The following is a 24766-nucleotide window of genomic DNA, read 5'->3' as shown; positions in this document are numbered from 1 at the left end:
TCTGTATCAGTCCATTTTCACACTTTACAAAGAACTGCCTGAGACTGGGCAATTTATAAAGAAAAGAGGTTTAATTGACTCATTCACATGGCTGGGGAGACCTCAGGAAACTTACAGTCATGGTAGCAGGAAGGAAAACTGAATGCAGGAGGAACTACCAGACACTTATAAAACCATCAGGTCTCATGAGAACTCAGGCACTATCACCAGAATGGCATAGGGGAAACTGCCCCCATCATTCAGTTACCTCCACCTGGTCTCTCCCTTGATACATGGGGATTATGGGGTTACAATTCAAATGAGATTTTGGATGGGGACACAGCCAAACCATATCACTGTCTTTCTTGATCCTCCTCTTCCTTGACTGGTTACACTTCACCATCCTCAGTGAGTCCCATCATCTCCTGATCTCTGAACATTAGGGCCCCACATGGCCCAGCCCCGGGCTCTGTGCTCCTCCTCTAAACTCAGCCCCAAGGTGATCTGTACACCATCTGCAGGGCGATGATACTCAGACCCCGATCTCCATGGACTTCTCCCTGAGCTCCATGTCATGCATCCCTGTGTCTGGGAGGCAGACCACCTGCACATCAGTGAACCCCCACTTTGTGCACCGCACAGTGCCTATTGAAGAACTGTGACTCAGAAGATTCCCAGGGTTGGACTCCAAAATAGAAGCACAGAGTGCTGGGGCAGAGGAGGGCTTTACCCAGGTCACTCGCAAGGGTGGCCGGCGGGCTAAGAAACGACAGGCTGAACAGCTGTCTGCAGCGGGAGAGGGCAGGGATGCGGGCCTTATGGACACAGAAGAGGCCAGGTCGGCGAAAGAGGCCCGTCTTCCCACCCCTCTGCGGTGACGGGCTCCTGAGTGGGAAAGAAGAAACAAGGAAAATTCCAGTCCCAGCTAACAGATACACACCATCAAAAGAAAACTGGATGAAGATATTTACTCCTATTGTGGAACATTTGGGACTTCAGATACGCTTTAACTTGCAATCAAGGAATGTAGAAATCGGGACTTGTAAAGAAACCAGGGATGGTAGTGCTCTGGCAAAAGCAGCTGATTTAGTGAAAGCCTTTATTCTCGGCTTTCAGGTGGAGGGTGCACTTGCCCTCATCAGGTTGGATGACTTCTTCCTAGAGTGTTTTGAAATCACAGATGTTAAACCCTTAAAGGGAGACCATCTCTCCAGGGCAATAGGAAGAATCGCTGGCAAAGGAGGAAAAACCAAATTCACCACAGAGAATGTGACACAGTCGCAGACAGTTTTGGCTGATGTGAAAGTTCACATCCTTGGCTCCTTCCAAAACATAAGATGGCACGAACTGCCATTTGCAACCTAATCTTGGGAAATCCTCCTTCCAAGGTTTATGGCAATATTCGAGCTGTGGCTAGCAGATCAGCAGATCGACTCTGATTTCAAGTCAGAGACTTTTTATCTTGCCTTTGGACTCTGGAAAAAAATACTTTACGAGCGGTCACAAGAAATCATCTGAAGAAATGCAGTCATTTGAAGCCTCCATCCCTTCTTCCATTCTCAGCCAGAAGCACAAACAGAAAAGAAAGGTTTAAGAGTATTCACACTCAGCAGGTTTTAGGATAATTTAAATATTGAAAAATTATTCTATTATTATACCTACACATTAGATATAATTTATCATTTCTTTGAAATCACATGTAGCAGATTGCATAGTTTATAATTCTCTCAGAGGGAAACTTCTTATTTAAACAGCTCTATGTGAATTTATACTTTTATATTTATAAATTCATAACTTCATAAAAATTTATAAACATTTCTTCTTTATAAATTGTAATTTAATAGATTATCTTAGAAAACCCTCTCTGAATGATGACCCCTCCTTAATACTGGGTGATGTGTGAATAATTTTTGTGGGGGGACAGGGTCTCACTTTGTCACCCAGGCTGGAGTACAGTGATGCAATCTCAGCTCACAGCAGCCTCTGCCTCCTAGGTTCAAGTGATCCTCCTACCTAGCCTCCCTAGTAGCTGGGACTACAGGCGTGCACCACTACACCCGGCTAATTTTTTGTATTTTTTGTAGTGATGGAGTTTCACATGTTGGCCAGGCTGGTCTTGAACTCCTGACCTTAAGAGATCTTCCTGCCTCAGCCTCCCAAAGTGCTGGGATTCCAGGCATGAGCCACCATGCCCAGCCTTGATTTGTGAATATTTGAGAGGTCATAGCAGTTGTTTTGGCTGTATTATACTGTATGAATCCCTAAGAGCTCATCTTGGAACCTGTTTTGCAGTTTTAAAAATTAAAGACCTACATCACAGGGTTGATGTGAAGAAAGTTTTATTTTTAAAATGAACATTTAAAGAAAGTGTACATAACCAATGTTGAGTATACAGATGCTTCTCAACTTAGGATGGGTTTATGTCCAGATAAGCCCACTGTGAGTTGAAAATATCAAAAGTTGAACATCATAGTTTAGCCTACCCTAAAAGTGCTCTGAACACTACATTAGCCTACAGTTGGGCAAAATTGTCTAATAGAAAGCCTATTTTATAATAAAGTGTGTTGAATATCTCATGTAATTTTTGAAGATTACACTGAAAGTGAAAAACAGAATGGCTGTGTGGGTACTTGAAGTAAAGCTTCTACTGAATGAATAATTCTCAAGTTGAAAAATAAGTTAGAACGGTCATAAGTCTGTTTCCTCTAAGTAGTAAGGATGAAATGATAAAAGAATGTTTTTCCCACCCAAAAAAACTATGTTCTATAAATGCAGATTAACTCGTTTCTGCCTGTTTAAATAGTATATGATTATTTTATGCATTGTAAAATGGAAGCAACTTAATTAAACATGACTTTAATTAAAAAAAAGAAGAAGAACTGTGACTCAGGCCTCTTTGACATTCCTTAAAGAAATTACTTTAAAAGTTTATTTAATTCAGTATTGTTCCATTTGAAGGGGTTACATTGTTAACAAATGTACTTTCCTACTCATCTATTTCTAATAGCAAAGTTAATTTTTATCCAAGTCTTAAGAGTTCATGCAGTGTATACAACACATGTTTTTTGATATCATATTTGTATTTTTGAAGTATGTATGTGTGCCTGTGCATGCATCCACATGCCCATGTGTTTCATGAAATAGTAGCTTGGAGAGAATAGTGTTAGTTTTTAAAAATGTAAAGATTATTTTCTTTTCTAATAATTTTTTACAAATCCATTTCTTCTTGGACTTTGAAACCTGGAAGTATAGCATATTTTTCAGCCTAAATGTCTGCTCCGCCTAGTCCCATTTTGCCATGAACTCCAGATTTAGAATTATGTCTTTGGGAATATTTGTTACCTCTGTGTATTTATTGGGGAAAAATTTTATTAAACTATGAATTAAATAAATGGTAATAAGTTGGAGGCTTTTGGATAGGTGTAAAGAATAAAGTCAGTAAACCACTCTAAGGACCCAAACAGGAACAAACCACATACCACAGGAGGGTTGGTAACATGGAGGTTAGGAAACGTATAACATAGGCAGACAAACCGTGTCCATCACCCACACTTGCTGCATAGCTCTTTGAAAGTTTTCTAAGTGGTCAAAGATGAGTATATTAGTCAGTTCTTGCATTGCCATAAAGGAATACTGGAGACTGAGTAATTTATAAAGAAAAGAGGTTTTATTGGCTCATGGTTCTGCAGGCTATACAGGAAGCATGATGCTGGCATCTGCTCGGCTTCTAGGGAGGCCTCAGGAAACTTACAATCATGGCAGGAGGTGAAGGGGAAGCAGGTGCATCTTACGTTGCTGGAGCAGGAGCAAGAGCGGGAGGGAGGCGCCACGCAATTTTTAAACAACCACATCTTAGAACTCACTGTGGCAATGACAGCACAGAGAGGGGATGGTGTTAAACCATAAGACACTGCCCCCACCAGGCCCCACCTCCAGCACTGGGGAGTAAAATTTGACATGAGATTTGGGCAGGGACCATATCAGTGGGGAAAGGCATGTTTTTAAGGAGAGCGGCAAAGTACTCATTCAGTTCAGCAAGATGGACATTCTGCACAGGCAGTTTCATTTTTCTAGATGCTTGAGCCCAAAGCCACTCTGCCTCACATCATTAGTAAATCCTGGCAGCTTGACCTCGAAACTGTATCCAGAATCTGTCCATTTTTCCCCACCTCTGGGCCAAGCCACTGGTAGCTCATACCTGGGTGATCACAATGTCCTGCAGTCTCCTGCTCCCACCTTCCCCACTGTGGTTCACTCTCAAACCAACAACAGTTGTCCTGTTAAAGTCCACACACCCTGCCACTCCTATGCTGTGTCCCTGAAGCCCTCCTGGGCCTGCGTGTGCTGGCTTCAGCTCCTCCCTGACCTCTGCCTATGTTTCTCCTGCTGCTCCCTGGGCTTGGCCAATGTCTTCTCTTTGTGAGACAAGCTTCTGCCCCAGTGCCTTTGCATTTGTTGTGCTCGCTGCCTGGAGCCCTTTTTCCAGAGACTTCTACGGCTCCCTCCCTTTGTCCATCACCCTTCTGTGAAGCCTTCCCACATTATCCACGTTGAATTTGCACACTCTATGGCACTTCTTATCCCCTCCCTTTCCTGCTTGATTTTTCTCCAGGTGTTTACTAGTGTGTTTCTGTTTCATCTGCCAGACTGTAAGCTCTGTGAGAGGGCAGGAACTATGTTTTGTTCATTGCTGTGTCCCAGTGCCTGGCACATGGACAGTGCTGGAGAATGTTTATTAAATGAGGGAATCTTCCTCAAACATGCTCAGGATTGACTGAGACTTTGGATGAGAGAGAGCAAGTCCCTGAACTCTGCAGCTTTTAGAATCTGGGAGCAGAATTGAGACTCTGGGTCTCAGGAAGGAGCAGGGACACAGTCAAGGTCAAACCAGGCCAGTGAGTACCTGTTCATCAGCCTGAAGGCAGGCTTGGTATGGGGAAGGTGAAGTCAGATGGCCTCTGTTATGGGGCAGGCTCTAGGGTTGGGAGCCAAGGGCTCTTCCTTGCAGACCATTCTGTCCTGCAGCTGTTCAAGGTAAAAACGAAACATAATGCCACAAAGGTCTATCTCATGGGCCACCAGCTCCTAGGCCAGGGCCTTCTCTGAGCAGAGCCCTTTGTGTTCTAGGAGCCGAGAGAATGTGTCCTGGGTTCTCAGCTCTGGATGAGGGGCTGCTCTTCTCCCGGGGTGAGTGTAGGCTATTAGGCTGCCATATTCCTGAGGCCCAGTACCTTGCTCTCTCCTTAATTTTTCTGGCTTCTACCCAGAAATGTAGATGTGCAGATCTGAGCATGGCCCAGTAGGCTGGGGAGTGAAGTGTCCAACCGCCATCACGTGAGCCCACGCTGGGCTTTCTCCTCTTTCTCTTTATATCTCCAAATCCTGTTGTCCCCTCTCTCCTGGGGAATATAACCCAGACTTTGGGAAGGAGGGGGTGGTTGTCAGGGCAGTAGGGAGAGCGGGATCCTGACAACCCAGGTGAGACATCAGCGGCCTAGGCCAGGAACATGGCAGTGAAGATAGAAAAAGGAGCTATAGGACTTCTGATGACTATGGGGGCTGAGAGGGAGTCTCCACGTGAGACTGACTACCATATTTCTTGTAGTAACTGCTTAGTGGATGGTGGTGCCCTTTATGGGGTGAGAAGGGATGGAGGAGGAGAGTAAGAAATAGTTCTGGGGACAGGGAGATCAAAACTTGTTGGACATGTGACTTTTGAGATGCCAGGCCAACTGGAGATGTTCAGGGAGACATTTGGCAACTGGATAGATGAGCCTGGCCCTCAGAGGAGAGGCTGAGGTCGAATACACTCCTGAGAGTTGTCAGTTTACAGATGTGATTTAGGGCTGTGGGGTCACCTAGGGGGAGATGGAGAAGAGAGAAAAGAAAAAGGCATCCAGGACTGATCCCAGGATACCAGCACTTCAAGGGCAGACAGAGACACTGCTGCAGAAGAGATTGAAGAGGAGTCACCAGAGAAGCAGGAAGAGACCCAGCCAAGTGTGAAGCCTGGAAGCCAAGAGAAGAGAGTGTTCAAGGAGGATGGAGGCTTGGCCCAGTGAGGACAAGCGTGTGGCATGTGCCCATTCAATAGGGCCCTGTGTGGGTGACTGGTGACTGATGGGCGCTGTTTCCATGGTGATGGAACCCCGATGGTATGGGCCGAAATGACAAGAGGAGGTGCCTATGTAAAGCTGCGTCTGAAGAGGCTGGCTATGGAGGACAGCAGCACAAGGCGGGCAGGCGGTGCCTGGAGGGAGCCTGAGCTGGAGCACGTGTTTGAACCGAGAGCTCTCTTGCATGTGTGCTGCAAAGAATGCCTTCTAGCAAGGGGCAGGTGAGATGCCAAGGAGAGAAGGGGCAGGGTGCGGGAGCAAAGCCTTAGGGACCTATGGGGGCATTGATGAGAAGAAGACACTTCCCTGGTCATGACAGGAGGAAAGGAGGCTGCTGGTTTGGGGGTGGGCAGTGGGAGGATTCTCTCAGCCCCATTCCAGGCCTCTTCACTATTCCAGGCCACCTATGGGCTTGAGGTCTTCACCCACCATGGATTTGTGAATGACTATTTTGAAAACAAGAGGAGAAAATTTCTGTACCTAGGAAACCACTTAGACTCTTGGAAAAGTCATTCCTCTGTAAAGATGATCCCGAATAAAAATCTCCAATGTTAATCTAGCTAGGGTGACTCTGTGCTGGCCTCCTGGCTGTCCTCTGAGGACTCAAAGGACTTCCCAGGGAACACTCACTCCAGTCGTCAGAGACAACTGGTGACGTCTTGTGAAACCCAAGTCATGGATGGTTAAAAAAAAAAGCGAAAAACAAAATGGAAAGAAAAAAGACATATCGATCATTGGGCAGACTGAGTGTCTGCTCTTCAAAGTAGAGCCTCTACTCAGAGCCCTTCAAAGCTCTGAGCCCTGTCAGAGATCTCTTTGTGTCCTATTAAAAGTTAAAAGGAGACTTATTTTTCAAGTCATCACAGCCTTAGGTTCCTGGGTAGGGGGTCTCAGGCAGCCCCTGGTGGTCCTCTGAGAGCTACAATGAGGATGTAGCATCCTCTGGGCCTGGACACTGTCTGCCTGGATCCCAGCCTCTTTCTGCCCTGGAAAATCAGGCTGGGCTCCCTGGAGGAAGCTGGCTTCTCTCTGTCTCTCTCCTGTGGAAAAAGCAGCCTCTTAGAGAACAGAGGCATATGTGCTCACTTGCTCTCTCTCTCTCTCTGTGTCTTTCAGTTTTTATCAAAGTTACATGTGTCTGGGGTTTAAAGAGTCAAATATTTCCATAGATCTTGCTGTGGGAAATAGCAGTACTCTTTCTCTTTGCCCCACATTTTCTTCCCCCAACCCCCGCCCGCCTGCCCGTTTGCCACCACTCCCACCCACCACTATTCCCAGAAGCAGTACCTTTCATCTCTTGTAGCGGACTGTCTTGGTTTGCCAAGTCTCTACATAATGTGCTCAGGATGCCATGACTTGGCTTCTCAGCTTCAGGCATCATCTGTGGGCTCCGAAGCCTTTCCGTCTTTTGCATTCCACCTCCCCCCATATCCCCATCCTCTCATTAGTGTGTATCATAAATAATTCACAGCAAAGCTGTAAAGTGAACCATGATTACTTTCCTTTCCTGTGTTCACCGTGTATAATCATTGTATGTATGTGTGTTTAATTGCACTTTGTTTTCTATATATGTGTTACTAATTCAACCCCATATTCCCGCCTCACCCAAATTTCCCCTCAAGTCATTGGAGATGTTCAGCCGCGCTGGACGCTCTGTGCCTCCCGTCTTGTTGAGACAGCAGCTCCCTGAGTTGTCTGACGGCTGCTGGCTGCCCCTGGGCTCCCCTCTTCGTGGTGCACTCTCTCCAGCGATCTTCCTCCACCCCATCCCAGAGGGCCTCTCTGCCTCCTGTGTTGGGGCCCCTCTTTCCGAAATCTTGTGTCTTCCTTTTCCTTGTTTTTCATCCTCAGCTTACAGAGACCATCCTTCAGTGTGGCCTTCTTCAGAGAGGATGCATGAGAGGGAAATACTTTGATCCTTCACATAGCTGAAAAGGCCGGAAATGCCTTTATTTTGCAGTCGATTGAAATCTGTAATAGAATTCTGGGTTGGAAATCATTTCCCTTCAGTGTTGTGAACACGTTGCTCCATTGCTGTCTGGCTTCCTGGGTTGCCGTTAAGAGTTCCAGATCCATTCTGAGTCCGGTTGCATTCTCTAGGGTCTTGTCTTAGGAACTTCTCTACATCCCTAGTCCGTGACATCTCACAGTGATGGGGCTTGGCGCGGGTCAGTTTTCTTACTCAGTGGCTCCTTTAGTCTGATGACCCTGAGATTTCTGCTTTATGAAAATGTCTTGATGGGCACAGTGGCTCACGTCTGTAATCCCAGCACTTTGGGAAGGCCGAGGTGGGCGAATTATGAGGTCAGGAGATCATGACCATCCTGGCTAACACGGTGAAGCCCCGTCTCTACTAAAAACAAAAAAAAAATTAGCTGGGTGTGGTGGCGTGCACCTGTAATCCCAGATACTCAGGAGGCTGAGGCAGGATAATCGCTTGTGGGGAGGCGGAGGCTGCAGTGAGCCGAGATCGCACCACTGCACTCCAGCCTGGGCAACAGAGCGAGACTCTGTCTCAAAAGAAAGAAAGAGAGAGAGAGAGGGAGAGAAAATGTCTTGAGTTCTTTGATTATTTCCTCCTCTCTTCTCTCTCTCTCTGGAACCGTGTTATTCAGGCCTTGGCCCTCCTGTTTTCTCTGATTTTCATACCCTCTGTCACATTTCCATTGCTTTATCTTTTTGCTGAAGTCTCTGAGTACGTCCCTCCATTTTGTCTCCATTCATTCTATTGAGTTTTTTATTCCTACTGTCACATTTTTAGTTTTCAATAATTTTTCTCTTGAATGTTCCTTTTAATAGTGTCCTGTTCTCACTTCATAGACTCTCCTATCTTCTCTTATTTCTCTGAAGCTATTGACGTTAGTTATTAAGGTCACTTGGGTTTTTGGCCCGGTTCTTGTTCTGTTTCCGTTGTTTCCTGCATGGTTTCTGTTTCTCTCAAGTTCCACTTTACTGTGCCTTTGGTGTCTTCTCATGTTTAAGAGTGGAGGGGCTCAGAGATGGTTGGAAGCAAGGAGTGAGGCTGTTTGATGGGGCACTCCCCAGAGCTGCCCACCGGCCTGTTTTGTCCGAGAGTCTTCAACAGCGATGTCCTTCGTCTTGAGCAGAATCCCTATGAAGGTTCAGCCTCCCTCCTGGAGGGTAAAGGGTCTACTTCCCATGTTCTGGAAGCCACAAGAAAAAGGCAGGAAGGAGGGGAAGGAGGGGTCTCCACATCCAGTCTGCATGCATTCACTTCCTCCTCACTATTTCTTTTCTTTTCTTTTTTTTTTTTTTTTATTTGTTTGAGACAGAGTCTCAGTCTGTCACCCAGGCTGGAGTGCAGTGGTGCAATCTCGGCTCACTGCCACCTCCACCACCCAGGTTCAAGCAATTCTCCTGTCTCAGCCTCCTGAGTAGCTGGGATTACAGGTGCCCACCACCACACCCAGCTAATTTTTGTATTTTAGTAGAGACGGGGTTTCACCATGTTCACCAGGCTGGTCTCAAACTCCTGACTTCAAGTGATCCGCCCTCCTCAGCCTCCCAAAGTGCTGGGATTACAAGTGTGAGCCACCATGCCTGTGCGCCCCCCCCCATTTCTTTATGGCACCCCTGCCATGCCCTCAGTATGCCTGATGTCCCCCCTCAAAAGGGCTCAGTTTCACCTTGTGCAGAGAAGAAACCTCCAGGCTTTCTCTGGGGTCGGGGGAGGGGAGTCTCCTGAGCTGCCGGAGTTGAGAAGGGGATGGGAGTCTGACAGCTTCTAATAAGATTTTCCACCAGTCGTGCTTACCTTGTTCCCTCCACCCCCACCTGCAGAGGCTTTGAGGGATCCTGGAATGTAAGTCAGATTGGTTCCCAGATTTCCTTCCTGCAGACTTGGGATTCTGTCTCTTCCACTCATTCATCTCTTTCCAGCTTCTAAAAGTTTATTGTCAGTCTCCTATCACATTCTCCCCTTCCTTGTGGGTTCATTATACCAAAAAGAAAGGAAGGAAGGGAGGGAAGAAGGGAGGGAGAGGGGGATGGAGGGAGGGAGGAAGGGAGGGAGGGAGGGAAGGAAAGGGAAAAGAAAAAAGAAAAGAAAAGAAAAGAAAGTCTTTCCCACCGTCTTTAATTAAAGACTACCAGGAAGGTGGTTCGCAAATATTTTTTAGCCATGGAGCTCATTCTTCCCAAGAACTCTTCAAGAAAGGTCACCCTCTCAGCCCCACCCCCAGCCCGCAGGGGCACCTCCCTGAACTTCTAGGCCTTGGAGGCACAGGTGGGAACCTGACAGTGTTCTAGAAAGTCTTTGGGCTTTGAACTGAGACAGAGTCAAATTCTAGCGCCACTTCCAATAATTACCAGCCAGTTCCTTTGCTCTTTGAACCTCAGTTTCTTCATCTAAACAGAGATAACGATACCTGTTTCCAGGGTCCTTTTGAGAACTAATAGTAAGATAACATGGGCCTGTTTATCCCAGGTCCAGCATACAGAAAGTATTCAAGTGTTCAGCAAGGGAGTCTTCCTTGTTCCATCGCAGTTCTTCCCTTCCTTGCCTCTTCTTTCTTCCTTCCCTTCACTAGTGTGATTTGGATTTTCTTCAGGCTAAGGTAGCCTTTCTGCCCAAGGAGTAGAGAGGTGTTGTCTTTGTGTGTCTTTGGTGGCCACGTGTGGACAGCATGTCATAGAGAAAACTGCGCCAATTCTGTAAATGCTTTGATCCACGGACAGTAACAACGAAAACTAAAATGAAAAGTGGCACATGGGTCAGGCTCAGTGGCTCACACCTGGAATCCAGCACTTTGGGAGACCATGGCAGGTGGATCACTTGAGCCCAGGAGTTTTAGACCAGCCTGGGCAACATGGTGAAATCCTATCTCTACAAAAAAATACAAAAATTAGCTGGGCATGGTAGTGTGAGAAAAGTCTGCGCCAATTCTGTAAATGCTTTGATCCTGTAGTCCCAGCTACTCGGGAGGCTGAGGCAGAAGAACTGCTTGAGCCCAAGAGGTCAAGGTTGCAGTGAGCCATGATTGCAGCACTGCACTCCAGCCTGGGTGACAGTGATACCCTGTTTCAATTTAAAAAAAAAAAGTGACATATGGATTATTGGACCGATGAAGTGTCTGAGAATGGGGCTGAGTGTGGATCCACCTGAATTTTCTTAGCTGTAAATCACAAGAACATTTTACCTTTTCCATCTTCGGGCATTGTTTGAAATGAGGTCTTCTACGGGAAGGGAGGTCATGTGGTGTAAGCCGTGGAGCTGGAGGCTTCGCACAAGTCATGTTCCCTCTCTAGGTCACAGTTTCCTCATTTGCAATTGGAAGATGTGAGAACAAGGCTTGGGCTGTAGAGTCTAGGGGACTGGGGTTTGAGTCCTGACTGCCATTACTAGCTCTGCGATCTTGGGCAGTGCCCTTGCTCTTTGTGAGTTTCTCTTCTATGAAATGAATGATTGCCATGTGGTTTGGATGAACTGTCTCTGGCTGTCCAGATGTGAATGTGCAGAGTCTTTTCAGCTCTGGAAACAGCAGCACTTGTCACTAAATCCTGGGAGCTTTTGCTCGGAGAGAGTCTACTGAAAGGGCCTGGGCGAGGAAGCCATGCAGGCTCCTTCAAGCCTTGTCTCCCTCGGGAGAAAGCTGGTCTTCCCTGAAGGTCAAAGGACCTCATCTGAGCTTGTCACAAGATGCTTCTTATTGTGCAGGATCGTGGCCATGTACCCTGTTTTGAGATGAGGCATCTGCTGGGAATTCTTTCCTTGCAGAGCCCGGAGCTGGGTATCGGCTTGCTGGAACATACATAGATGACGCAAGGAGGAGCACAAAGGAGACACCAAGTCTCCAGAGGGTGCTCTGGCCCCAGAGGCCTGGATGAGAGAGAAAGCACCTCTCTACCCATGGCCTGGAGTCTCTTGGAGAAGGGGCAGCTGTTGTGTTGTATGAAGACTGGAGACCAACCTGGCAGCTTCAGCAGCTCCTTGCAGTCCACGGGGTGAAGGCCAGGCTCCAGGAGGCACTGAGGTCCTCTGTGAGTCAGTGCCAGAGGTTTTCCAGCCTGGCCGTAACCCAAGGGTGCACAAAGCTCCAGCCACATCTGCCCAGCTTAGTGCAACTGGGTGCCTTTCCCCACTCTGTGGGTGGAGGTGCCTCTCAGGGGTGCTGGGAACATAAAATCGAATCAGACGCATGAAGCAGTTGCCCAGGGCCTGGTACCTCATCCCCAACCCCATTGCCAGTCAGAGCCAATGAGCAGCATCCTTCAAGACCTGCCCTCTGAGCACAGCATGTGTCCCAGTTTAGTGCTGGGTGACAACAGCACACCTGGATCCACATCCTGGCTCTACCCCAGACACGGAAGTTGTTTAACTTCCTCTCTGGCTCAGTCTCCTCATCTGGAAAATGAGAATAATCATGATGCTGTGCCCCAAAGTTGTTGCAGATTAAGTGAAATGGCATTTGTGTGTCATGAACTTGGCATGTGAAAGTTGACCTCTTATTCTGCATTATCAATATTTACTTCTATGGTTGCCTTTTCAGGTAAAGAATAAATTCCAGATAGTGCCACCCGCCCGCCCTGCCCCCATACTTTTCAGCAGAGTATCAACTCTGAACCGGACCTGCATGAAAATCTAGAATTTCTGAATGGCTGTCTGAGTATAAGATATGTTACTGCTCTATGCCTCAGTTTCCCAATCTGTAAGATGGAGATGATAACAGTACTGTGATTATATCTTAAAGGGTTGGTATGAGAATTAACCAAGATGCTACATGTAAAGTACTCACAGTGCTTGGCACATAGTAAGTGCTTAATAAAAGTCAGCTGTTACTATTATTAGAAAAGAATCCTCAGAAAGCACTTAATCCTAATTCCTCATTTGCCAGTAAGGAAACTGTAGCCCAGGGAGACATTAATATGGCATGTTAATGATGGGAGCCAGCCTCTTGACCCCTGCTTACAGGAAGAAGGGGTCCTTGCCAACAGGAGGAAGGAAGTGAGGGGAACATATACTAAGTGTGCACAAAGCCACATACCATCCTTCTCTGGCTGTCTTGATGGCAGGGAGATGGTGTGGTCATCTCTTAATGTGCCTTTGGCTCCCTGACAGAGGGATAGTCAGCCCCAGAGGATTCCGAGCAGGTTGAGAGGGGCACCCCTCCATGGAGACAGCTCCTGAGCAAAGGAGGAAGGTGTCCTCCAGGGAAGCCTGGGGTGGCCTTGGCTGTAGGAATACACACTGATGATGAATTCAGGGAAGAGGGACATTGGGTTGCAACTTGCTCTCAAATTATTCAGGAGAAAAACATTCCAGTATGTTTATGATGTTTCTAAATAAAAACTTTAAAAGATAAATACAGCATGGCTCAGAAGAAAGTGGACCAGGGAAGTCAGGAATCGAGGGAAGACTTTAAAAGAGACAGAGGGCATTGGGAGCCAGCCAGGCAGATTTCTGGACAAGTGGAGTCTGCTGAGGCCAGGAGAGGCAGCGAAAGGCATCGAACCAAAGGAGACGGCGGGGCCTGCACTCCAAGCGGGGTTTTGGGTCTGTGTTGTGGATGGTGTCATCTGTTGATGTGAGTGGCTTGCAGGCCCAAGATGGACAGGCCCAGCTATCGAGAGAGTCAAGGGAGGTGTGTGCCGGGACCCAGCAGCCAGCAAAACAGAGCAGGCTTGGAGTGGGGCAGCGTGGGACGGGCATGCTGGGCAGGCAGGCTCCCAAGAATGTGGTGACAGCCGACAGGAATGGACACGAGAGCCAAAAAGAGCCTACGGCAGCCAGGGAGAAGCCAGACCGTGGGTGAAGCCTTGTGACCAGCTGGCATGTGCAGCTGGCAGACAGGGCCAAGGGTGGCCGGCCCGGGGGCTGGACAAAGTGTTTAGAGACTAGAGCCAAGGGCAGCCCGGGAGCCTCCCCTGCATCCCCAGGGAAAGTGGCAAAGCTCCTCTGCAATGTGAGCACTATTCAGCCCGAAGCCCAGGGTAGAGTCTTCAGGGGCCATGTTCCCCCACGGGCAGGCCAGGAGCGGTACAGGCTGGCACAAAAGGAAGGGGACCTACCCCCCGACACACACAAAGAGGAGGTGTCAGGTTCCTACAGACTTTCAGAACGTCAGTAGGTCTAGCAGCTGGACTGCCCAAATCTTCATCTCCCCAGGGTTCCCCTCAGAAGTTTCTGGGCTGTGTAGCAGGCGAGCTCAGGACGAGGCTCTACACTCTGACTTTCCTGAGGGTTGTAGCTTACACTGGTGGCGCACTGTTGACTCTGGTCTGTTCACCCATAACAGTGAGTGGTAAAACCCTTCCAGTGAGGAAGGCAGCCCCCAGAGTCATCTGGGGACATGCATCCTCCTCTGTGGTCAGTGTTGGGGAGGGAGGAGGCCCGGGGGAGTAGAGCAGGTATTGGCTTGAATGGATCTGGACCAGGGGAACAGTTTCCTCTGGGGAGCCAGCTATAGGCTAGGAGGTGACCTAGGAGCTGGAAGGATAAAGCCGTGGCGTAGACTTAGGCCAGCTGTGGCCTGCACTGGGTGGGGCTCCAGCAGGGTCCCCGGGAGGTGTGGTTGCTTCAGGAAAGAGCAGAGCAGTGACTCCCGGGTGCCCCTACGCTGGTCCAGGCTTTCTTCCTTCCTTTTCTAGGGGCTAACATGCCTCCAGCCTGCTCTGCCTTTCCGATGGACCCCTAAAGGTGGGGGGTCCTTACCTGAGGCTGGGAGGGACACAGAAGCTGCTGCAGAAGTCCACCAGGGACGGGCACCATGCTTGCTCACATTCTCACCAAAGGGGCCCTCACAGCTGCAGACAACACGCTGCAAACAGCAAGCTGGGCTCTGCAGTTCATGGACATCGGGCCAGGGCTGGCAGGAGGCACCTAGCCTGGCCTCCTCACTTTTTCCTCTGGTCCAGCCATGAGACACCTGGATAGGAATCAAGTTCCAGGCCCAGAGCAGGAAGGCCCAGGAGTGAGGAGGTGGCTGGGCTCCAGCAGGCTCTGCAGGTGGGACTTGCCGTCCAGCATAGGGCATGCTCCAACGTCCCCAGTGCTGCCAGGACCAGGGGGCACCTCCCTGTGAGGACTCACAGGGAGGAGGTGGGGCACCTGAGAGGCCACCCCCTCCCCTTTCACTTAGGAGGAAACGGGCCCAGGAAAGAAGCAGGTGCCTCAGTTGCCAGAGTGCCCGGTTCAAGCCCTGCTCTGCTGCTACCTGTCTGCTGGGCACATTCCTACACCTCCATGGAGCTCCGTTTCTTCTTCTGTAAGCTGGGAGAGAGCAGCACCTGCCTTGCTACTGTGAGGCTTCTGCGAGGCCTGCGGGGCTTGTTTCCTCAGTGCAAGGGAGGAACCCTCATGGGGTAGGGCTCTCGCCATGCCTTGCCACGCGCTGGCTGTGGATCTTTCCCCAGGGGCAAAGCCAAATCCTGGGGTCACCACTGAAACAAGATCCTTACTCTTTGTTCTCTATTCTCTTCCTTCCCCAAAACCACTGAGTCAGCTGACCTGGGTCCCCGGAGCACCCTCTGTAATAGATGGGAGGAGTCAAGCCCTTTGGGGCTGCCCTTCTATCCCCCACCCCTGGAGAGAGTCGAGGCTCTGGGCCCCACAGGCTGGGTTCCCTGCCCACCGCTCCTCAGACTCACCACTCCACCCCCTGACATCCCCCAAGGTGCCTCCAGCCTGGTAGCTTCCTTCCAGTGCCTGCACCTCCATCCCCCAATGCCACTGTACACTCTGTCCCTCTGCGCAAGTGCCCCTACCCCATTTTCTACCTGATAAACTCTTCAAAGCCCAGTGCAGCGTTTTCCCCTCTGGGAAACTTCCCTGATCTCCCTCCACACCCATACCCACCCCTCCACCAGCGTCAGCCTGCCCACCTCTGTGTCCCTCTGAACTTGCACATTCGGTCATCAAACACATTGCTGTTTTGTTCAGCCGGAAGTTTATCCGGCCGCCTCCTCCCAGGCTGTCACTCCTTAAAGGAAGGGACCAGAGCGGATCAGTCTTGATCCCTAACACCTAGCACATGACACAGATGCCATAGATAGTTTACTATTGACTCATCAAATATTAATTGGGTGCCAGCTGTTGTAGGTGTTGGGGGATATAACAGTGAATGAGCAGATGAAAAGCAAGGGACCTTGAACCATCAAAACAATCTTGCAAAAGAGAACAAAGTTGCAGCTCTCACACTTCCTGATTTCAAAACTTACTACAAAAATACAGTGATTGAAACAGTGTGGTACTGATGTAAGACAGAAATATGGTGCAGTGGAATCGAACAGAGAGCCCAGAAATAAACCCTACGTACATGGTCACATGATTTCCAGCAAGGTTGCCAAGACTATTCAGTGGGGAAGGAAAGTCTTTCCAAGAAATGATGCAAAAGCAGGATATCAGCATGTGAAAAGTGAAGTTGGATCCACACCTTACACCATATACAGAAATGAACTCAAAATGGATCAAAGCCCTAGAGGTGAGGGCTACAACTATACTGAAACTCTTATAGAAACAAATACAGTAAAACTCTTATAGGAGAAACATAGAGGAAGAACTTTATGACACTGGATTTGGCAATGATTTCTTGGATATGACGCCAAGCATTGGCAACAAAAGAAAAAATAGATACATTTGGGACTTATCTAATTTTATCAAAATTTAAAACTTTTGTTCATTAAAGGACACTATCAACAGAATGAAAAGGCAACCCAGGGAATGGGAGAAAAAGTTTGCAAATCCTATATTTGATAAGGGATTGATATCCAGAATATGTAAAGAACTTTTACAACTCAACAACAACCACCACCCAAAAACCCAATTTAAAAAATGGGCAAAAGACATGAATAGACATTTCTCCAAATAAGATGTACAGATGGCCAATCAGCATATGGAAAGACATTCAACATCACTGATCATGAGGGAAATAAAAGTCCAAACCACAGTGAGTACCACTTCACACCCTCTAGGAGGGCTAGTCTCAAAAATGTGGAAAATAACAAGTGTTGAGAAGGATGTGGAGAAACTGGAACCTTTGTACACTGCTGGTGGGAGTGCGAAATGGTGCAGCCGCTGGGAAAAATGGTACGGTGGTTCTTCACAAAACACAAACACAGAATTATCATATGATCCAGCAATTCCACACCCAAGCATATACCACCAATACCCAAATCAGGAACTCAGATATTTGTACACCCGTGTTCATAGCAGCATTATGCACAATAGTCAAAAGCCGGAAGCAACTCCAGTGTCCACTGATGGATAAACAGATAAACAAAATACGATCTCCTCATGCAGTGAAGTGCCACTCAACCTGAACATGGAAGGAACTTCTGACACCTGCCACAATGTGGATGGACCTTGAGGACCTCATGCTAAGTGAACTAAGCCAGTCACGGAAAAAGGACAAATACTGTATGATTTCACTGCTATGGGGGACCTAGACTCGTCATATCCATAGAGACAGGAGAGTGGTGGTTGCCAGGTCCTGGGAGAAGGAGGAGATGGCGGGTGAATGTTTAACGGGTACAGAGTTTCCGTTTGGAAAATGGAAATTGTTCTGGAGGTGGACGGTGGTAATGGCTGCACAACAATGTGAAGGTACTTAATGCCACTGACCTGCACACTTAAAAATAGTTCAAGGGCAGGGCTCAGTGGCTCACGCCTGTAATCCCAGCACTTTGGGAGGCCAAGGCAGGTGGATCACCTGAGGTCAGGAGTTCGAGACCAGCCTGACCAACATGGAGAAACCCCGTCTCTACTAAAAATACAAAAAATTAGCCAGGCGTGGTGGCGTGCACCTGTAATCCCAGCTACTCAGAAGGTTGAGGCAGGAGAATTGCTTGAACCTGTGAGGCGGAGGTTTCAGTGAGTGAGATCACGCCATTGCACTCCAGCCTGGCCAACAAGAGTGAAACTCAGTCTCAAAAAAAAAAAAATCGTTCAAGTGGTAAATTTTAGGTTTTGTTAACACAATTTTAAAAACAGTTTTTTTAAAAAGCACAACCTGAGCAGCTTGGAACCCATACGGACACACAGAGCTGAGGTTGCAGAGCGCCTGGAGGAAGCTGGCAGGGCAGGATGGGGGCAGGAGTGGCTGGGAGCCAGGAGCGTAGACGTGTGACCGTGGGCAGATTACTTAGTGCCCCTGTGCATCCCTTTCTCGTCTGCAAGTGGGGAGAGTGACAGCTACCACAGCATGTGTCACTCTGAGGACTGCATGGTGCTCGGGACACGTCAATGCTCAACACACACATACACACATTAGCTTGCCTGAGTCCTGCAGCCCAGTTCTGGCACCTACTGGACTGCTTTGCACATGAGGCCATTGAATGGGAGGGTCACAGAAGGCTCAGAAAGCACCTCTGAGGACATGGCATTCCAGCTGAGATCTGAGGATCAGGGGTAGTTAACAAAGGCATGGGGATGGGACGGGAGGGAGGATTGTTCCATCTTGAGGAACTGGCATGGTCAAAGGTCAGAGGCTGGCCAGAGCGTTAGCACCATGGAGGACAGGAGTGCTGGGGAGGCTGGAGTGGGGGATGGGCAGAGAGGAAGGGGAGTAGTGGGCAGCCTGGGAGGAGCCTGGAAGGAGCCTGGGAGCCCATGGTCCGATGGAAGGTGTCAGTGGTGTTGTGGCCTTTTCCATCAAATGGAAGAGGCCACATCACCCATCTCACTTTTGTGAAGGGAGAATGGCAATGAATACATGAATACATGAAAATTATTGTAAATTACTATAAACTATAAACATTCTGTGGGCTGTATTTATAAATCCCCAAAGCCTAATATTACTATAACTCCACCACACGGTTGACCCTAATGCCTGGCTCAGCAGGAGTCTGTGCTGGTCCCCAGGTCTCTCCAGAGCGCCTCCTCGGGCTCCTCACTCTGCCAGCCAAGGCGCTCTCTCGGGGGATCCCAAGAGATCCCAAGCGTCCCTGCCCCTGTGCCTTTGCTCCTGCTGCCTCTCCACCTGCAGGGACATTTCCTCTTCTTCATCTTCAAAGCCCAGGCCAAGCACCCCCATCCCCTGGAGCCTCCCTGGCTGTCCCCGACCCTGCCACTGCCTGTTTGTCAACAGCTCTCCTTTCAAACCCAAGACCGACTATTTTCCCCTAGCTTGACTTCATTATGTTCTGTTTGCTTGAGACAAACTATGCTTTCTCTGCTGGCCAGCTTTTGAGCCCACAGGCAGGGAAGGTACAGTTAATAAAATCCATAGATGCTTTTAAACATGGAAGTTTAGACATGTGGACCGCGACCCTGGACGGGATGATCTTCAGTGTGATACGGTGCCACCTCCTATTAGCTGTGTGGCTGAGGGCAAGTCATTGTGCCTCTCTGAGCTCAGTATCCACATCTGCAGAATAGGGACAGCCCTCTCTACTCACAGGGCAGTCAGGAAAAGCCAAGAGGCTAGAGGACACTTAAGCACCTGCTACCACTCCCGACGAGCCCTGAGTTGATCTGCAATAAACCCCAGCAGGGCCTGTTCTCTTTCTACCATTTGGAATGACTCCGCATCTGGGCTTGATTCTAGCCACAGGGCTGCCTCCTGGCTGATGGCTGCTCTGAAAGGCACTACACATGCTTTAAATAGTATTTGTAAGTGACACTGCATCCAGGCAGGGCCAGTGCGGCTGGAGAGCTGCCCACAAGCTTTCTGGAGACAATGCGTTGACTCGGTTCTTTACTGGGCACCAGGCCTGATGCAGGGAGGTGTGTGGGGAGCGAGTGGTCTCCTGTAGCAAGGCCACACCCAGTTACATCAGCCCTGCTTCAAGCAGCAGGAGTCTAGGGTTGTAGTCTTGGCTCTGCTGCCAATGGCTGTGTGACCTTGGGCAAGGCCTTTGTCCGCTCTGGTCTTGAGCCACTACAGGGCCTCACAGCTTTGGGGAGTGAGCACAGGTCCCTCCACCCTGGGGGCTCCTCACTTAGAAACTTCCTGGCATGTCTGTTCTGAGACTGTAGCCAGACCCTCTGGACAGCTGCATCTGCTCTCTCTCGGGAACCCCTCTCCGTCAGCTCTGAGCCTGCTGAGAAGAGCACTCCTTGCTTTCCTGTGCCCTGAATTTCCCACTCTCAGCCTGTGAAGGGAGCTGATTCTAGCACAGAGAGGGGTAGCGAGAGGCAGCTCCCGGAGCCTTCAGCCCCGCCCACCTTCTCCACTATAGTCCCCACTTTGCACACTCAGGAGGGACTTCAAGCAACTTCACCTCTGAGGACCTCTGGTTGAGGTACAGCACGTGGTACCCAGGGACTGAGCCTATTCCAGCTGTAGTCACCCGCCCTGTTGTCCACGAGTCACTGTTGTTGTTTCTCGTTTTTTGGGTTTTTTTTTTTTGAGACGGAGTTTCGCTCTGTCACCCAGGCTGGAGTGCAATGGTGTGATCTCAGCTCACTGAAACCTCCGCCTCCTGGATTCAGGCAATTCTCCTGCCTCAGCCTCCCGAGTAGCTGGGACTACAGGCACACGCCACCATGCCCAGCTAATTTTTGTATTTTTAGTAGAGACGGGGTTTCACCATGTTGGCCAGGATGGTCTAGATCTGCTGACTTCATGATCCACCCACCTCGGCCTCCCAAAGGGCTGGGGTTACGGATGTGAGCCACTGCGCACGGCCTGCAGTCACTGTTGATTGAGGGACTTACATGCTCCAGGCACAGAACTAGGCACTAAACTCAGAGGGGCCATGGTCACTCGGGTTGTAAGCAGCAGAGCTGAGATTCACACTCAGCCTTGTTTGGCTTCAAAGCCTGTGTCCTTTCCTTCACACCTCACTGCCATGAGCTGGGAGCCCTCCTTTCTGCTTTTTCCACCTGTCAGCTGTCTGCATGACAAGCCTCTGGTGAGACGCTGTTCCTGTTCCTCTCTGCAACTGGGGCCAGGCCCGACGTGTCCAGTGAATGCTGTGGATGATGGTGATGGTGGTGCTGGTGGTCGTGGTGCTTCCCTGGGGCCTATGGTGAGGGATGAGGTTTGCAGTGGAGAGACAGCCCCTTCCCTGTCCAGTTATCACTCCATGCTCTAGAAAACAGTTCTCCCACCAGCAACATCTTCTGCAGCCATGAGAGCCAGAGGGTATTTCATCCATCCAAAGAGGGGGGATTGGTGCCTTTCTTTTCCTGCCCATTGGCTGTGTGACCTTGGGCAGGTGGCTTTACCTCTCTGAACCTCCATTTCCTCGCTTGAAACAGAGGACTGACATAACCGCTGTCACTGGTTTCGAGTTAGGATAAGGAGGTCCTGGAATGAGGAGAATGCGCTGTAGTGCTGAAGGATCACAGAGGTTCAGTGCGTGTGTTTGTGGCTGCTGCCATCTATTCCACGCGAAAAATGGCTGCGCAGTGTGTGGGGGTCCAGCTAGCCACGAGGTACAGGCATCACCAGCAACCCCATGGGGCTGGAGAGACCTTCCTGTTCATCTTGATCATGGAGCTGACATGGCACTCTGATCAACAAAGGTGTTGATTCCTACTCCAACAGAAGACAAAGACGACCCTTTGGTGGCTGTGTCAGGACCTGTAAAATCTTGTGGCTTGCAGCCAGGAGGAGCCCTTGAGACTGGAATGAACAGCAGCAAGGCCACCAGCTCCAAGAGATGAAGGCCTGAGGAGAACAGAGCATGACAAGGACTGGGCAGGGGACTGGACCGTCACAGGAGGTGCTGATCCCAGTCAATGAAAAGCTGTCAACACGGCGAAGAAGCGTGTCCACTTCCCCTGCCCGTACATTGGAGGAAACGGAAAGAGCCACGTCCATAGCAGCCTCCACCTCATTTCCCTATTCTGACCTTGCTTTCTCCTTCCCAGCATCTGGGTCATGGTCAGGTTCACTGTGCAGCTCTCAAGAGGGTCTAGCCTCAGTCTCAGAATGATACACCAGGAAGGACCTCAGTAAGGAAATCCCAGGTGTTGAGGGGCCTGGGCTCACCTCTGAAGGTGTGAGGCCTTGTGGAGTCAATGAGGTGGCTGGAGACCAGAGAGGGCAAGGGCCTGGGCCTGGGTCACACAGCCAGTTACCCACATGTGACTGGGAAGAGACAAAGTGTTTTCTGCTAACTGGTTACCGCCTCCTTTAATCTCTGACAAGTTTTCATAGAAATGGGTTTCCTGAGGGATAGCCGAGCCAGCAGTGACAACTCTCACAGTCTGATCTTTACATATGAGCTCTGGAAGCTTTTCAGAGCCACATTTTTCACCCTGCCTACCTCTGTTTAAACCATCTATCTCTCCGTCATACTAAGAACTGCCCAAAGCATTAAGCACTTTGAACTGAAGGGAAGATGAGACGGGATCAGCAGGCAGGAAACCATCTGTGGATCACTCCAGCTCGTGGCTGTGCCTTGACTCCTCGACCCCACTTTCTGCTGGGGAGGATACTACTTTGGCCACTTTGAGAGGTCAGACATTTAAGGCAGCAGGTAGGTGAGGGGCTACATACAGATCTAGCCCACATGGCCCAGTCCTCTGTCTCACTAGGCGTGTCCTGTTTCATGCTTGTCAAGTGCAGATAAGCAAACCCCTTTATTCCTCAACTTGAAATTTCTTCTAAACGTGTCACCCATTTCGCACCTCCGTTATCTCGATAGAAACCCGACAGTTAGGTTAACTTCCCCGAGGCTTTTATTGCCCCTGCATATTTTTAATCTGGACTATGATCTTACGTCCCACTGATTGCCATTTTAAAGGTGGAAGAGTGGTTCAAGCTCCGTGTCATATAGATCGTGTGTCATAGGAGGAACCAAAGCCTGCTCTTCAGCACTGTATTCAATGTCGAAGTTTAGAAGCTGAAATGCTTCACATGCCATGTTGGCGGCTCCGTCTTCATGCCCGGAATTTGTTCCCCGCCATCATCCCCTTGCGCTGCCTCTGCCTCTGCAGGATACTGTGGCTCTGTAACAATCTTTCTGTCCCCATTCCCTTTTTCCTCTACATCCACGTCACTTTCATCATCTTCCTCTTCCTCGTGCTGCTCCTCTTCTGCTTCATCGGAATATTGACCTTCCTGGGGACAAGACTGTCATCAGGAGAGATGGGCACAAAGGAATCTTCTCTGTGAGGAGCTTCCTCCCCCTTGGGCCCCATCCTGGCATGAGCATGGTCATCTCCATCATCCTCAGTGGGGTGGGAGGTCCTGGGGAGTTCGTGGTCCCCTTGGCTGTGATCTTGGAGAGCTTCCAAGGGTTTCTGGATCCCCATCAGCATGTTTTGGGTTCCTCCACAAACCTGGCCACGGCTGGAGAGAAGGAGGAGATGGTAGAGAGACTCCATCACGGCTCCTTACTCCATCAGCTGGTCCCAATATTGCCAGGACTAGAAAGATGAGCCAGCCTCTTAGCATGAAACCATTGCCTTCACTTTTGAGGTGAGTGAGGGAGACATCTCCAGGCTTCTGAACCTATTGAAATCTGGGGCACTTGGTTTTCCTTCCACTGTTGAAGAATGAATTTGACTGTGATGAGCGCTATCAAGGCAAAGTGCCAGGAAGAGCAAATTCTGATTGAGCCCCACTCCATGCTAGGCACTCTTCCAAGCATATAACTTATATTAACCAAGTAAAATGTGCAACACCTCTTGGAACATATGCTATTACTTTGTAGTTATTTTTTAATTGAAACAGATCATGCATGGAAAAAACAATCCAAGTTCTAAGTATACAACCATGAGCTATTACCGAGTGGACATACCCATGGAACTGTGCCCAGTAACCCACAGGTCAGGAAATAGGACATTATCCTCATTTTACAGATGAAGAAACTGAGGCACAGAGACGTTAAGCAACCTGCCCAAGGTCACATAGCTAATAAGGGACAGAGCCTGGTTTCCGCCTCAGGAGTTCTGTCTGGTAAGCTCAACTCTTTTTCCTACTGCCCACAGAAAAGATGGAACTGGGAGAGCCTGACGCATCTCAGGGTCAGGGGAAGCTTCTGAGAAGCTGGGGTTGGATCTGAGCTCAGGGGAGAACTGGAAGTTCATCAGAAAGGGAGAGGGAAGGTGAGCATTCCAGGCAGGGTGATCTGCCGAGAGGCGGGTCTGCTGTGGGGATTCGGGAGGGAGGCGTGTGGACAGCCTGTCACAGCCACAGCACACAGACTCACCAGTCACTGGAGGGCAGCCATGGGGCTCACAAAAGGATTCTTCCTTCCACAAAAGGGCTCACAACAGGCATCCCTAAATTGCTGGCTGCGAGGAAAACCTGATTTGAGTTGGGAACGTCACATTTCCATAGAGTGGGTTAGAGAAATAGGACTTTCATGGGAAGGGATGGCTCAGCCTGAGAATAACAGCTGGGAGGTGTAATAGTGAAACCATCCCATGGCCACAGCCATAGCTGGGCTACTCTGGGCGGCATCAGCACCCCTTCTGGGGGTGGGTGCTTGCTCAGGGTCACACAGGTGGTCGGAGGAGGCAGGATTTGAACTCTGCAGTCTGATGCATCCACACCCCCATGCCTAACCACTGCACGCTGCAGCATCCTCATCAGACAGGCCACCTCAGCCCTCTGGGCCATGACCACACCCTCCCTTCCTTCCTGTTTTCCCACCCACTCACCTGCTGGCTGCTTGTGTCTGGAGCCCCAGTGCAGTTGCAGTTTCCATTTACAGTCCAGCTTAACCCACTGGACCTGGAGTGCTGCCCAGCTCCCACCATTAGAATCTATTTTGCCCCAGACTTACATTAGAGCTCACTACCACTCATGCTTGCT

At 49.4% G+C, this 24766-nt stretch overlaps 1 protein-coding gene and 1 pseudogene across 2 annotated transcripts in view; both read left to right on the top strand.

Moving 5' to 3' along the window:
* The window catches only part of HIVEP3 (HIVEP zinc finger 3), a 404917-nt gene that overhangs the window by 349474 nt on the left and 30677 nt on the right, over positions 1 to 24766 (top strand). The window lies entirely within an intron of this gene.
* On the top strand, positions 783 to 2239 carry LOC110568807 (RNA-binding protein PNO1-like; annotated as a pseudogene).

Source organism: Aotus nancymaae, unplaced genomic scaffold (genome assembly GCF_030222135.1).
Source record: "Aotus nancymaae isolate 86718 unplaced genomic scaffold, 86718_ANA_hifiasm-v0.15.2.pri h1tg000007l, whole genome shotgun sequence".
Taxonomy (NCBI): domain Eukaryota; kingdom Metazoa; phylum Chordata; class Mammalia; order Primates; family Aotidae; genus Aotus; species Aotus nancymaae.
This window is presented reverse-complemented; position numbering and strand designations above follow the sequence as displayed.